This window comes from Lepeophtheirus salmonis, chromosome 1 (genome assembly GCF_016086655.4).
Source record: "Lepeophtheirus salmonis chromosome 1, UVic_Lsal_1.4, whole genome shotgun sequence".
NCBI lineage: Eukaryota > Metazoa > Arthropoda > Copepoda > Siphonostomatoida > Caligidae > Lepeophtheirus > Lepeophtheirus salmonis.
In genome coordinates, this window is record NC_052131.2 from 52,348,405 (window position 1) to 52,349,677 (window position 1,273).

The 1,273-nt window shown below is 33.3% G+C and overlaps 1 pseudogene; it reads right to left on the minus strand.

The window, feature by feature from the left end:
- Positions 1–207: 207 nt before the first annotated feature.
- Positions 208–1,021, minus strand: LOC121119235 (zinc-regulated GTPase metalloprotein activator 1A-like; annotated as a pseudogene).
- Between the last annotated feature and the right edge of the window lie 252 nt (positions 1,022–1,273).

A 1,273-nucleotide genomic window follows, 5' to 3' on the forward strand; every position in this document is an offset into this window, starting at 1 on the left:
TATGCATAAACATGCAAAATTTAATAAGCAACGTATCTTTTTGGATAATTGTTGATTATTTAATGGCAATTCTACAAAGTTTAAAAAAATGTTGTGTTCTTCTCAATAAATCCCATTCTAATTACTTGATTTGAACAAAATTCATTAATTTAGAATCCTTTTTTGGACGCCAGGTCTAATGGAACTAAGTTTAGCTCTCATGAATTATTATCTATGAAGTAATTTGCATTTGCAGGTAGAATCATAGGTATAGTGAATACCTTGGAACATAATTTTTTCTCCCTTACTGAGTGTGAATAAACCCTCAACACGCCCCACATCAAATTGGTGGACCGGAGATGGTGTTTTTTTCCCCCAGAGTACAGAAAAAACCCAGATTAATCCATTTCATGGATTTAACCAAATAGAATATCCTTAAGATGGTCACCATTGCTATCCCCCATATCCCACTTCGACGTCAGAGAGGGGCTCTTAGTAATAACGCAGTCACTAAAGTCAAAATAAGAATTCAAGACCAAAATTTGGTCCAAGCACGAGATGTAGAAATTATTAGCCTAGAACTATTAATTGACTGGACTTGATTCTTTATTTCTTCTTGTTGGGATGGATCATCAAGAAGGTCAATTTTATTCAGTAGGAGGACATTTGCACATGCTATTTGTTTGATAAAAAGCATTTTATCACGTTGATACTCTGTTGTTAAATTACCAAAAACCATGATGAAATCCAGGAACAAATTACATTCAAATTTATCATCCATCCAAAATATGGGAGATTGATCGGCTAAGTCTGTTGTATCTAAAAGGATATAATCAAATTTTTCCTTATTTTTCTTGAGAGCCTCAATGGCTTTGATACCATTATCCTTGGTTGAAAAGCTTACACATCCATTTTGCAGCTATTTTAAGATTTATGAACGATTTTACAACTTTTTCTTTCACACAAAACTAATATTTTGTACCGTTCTAGCACCCAAACTAGTGTCATTATATAAAACTGCGACGTTAAAGGAAATTCTCATACACTAAGAGGGTTGTCTGGGTTGGTGTGCGTTTGCAAAGATATTGGATGAAGTCTTAAGGTATTATTTCCATTGTTGATTTGTTTTATAATATACAACTTCCTAGTTCCAATTTTTAGGGAGTGGCCACATGTTTATGTGTCGTAATGTCACTACAAGTGTTGGTTCCTATAACTTACGACATGTGACAACCCTTTTCTCAGTTTTGGCTAAAGAAAAAGTAAACTGTTGTTTTTTTTTTTTTTTCTATGT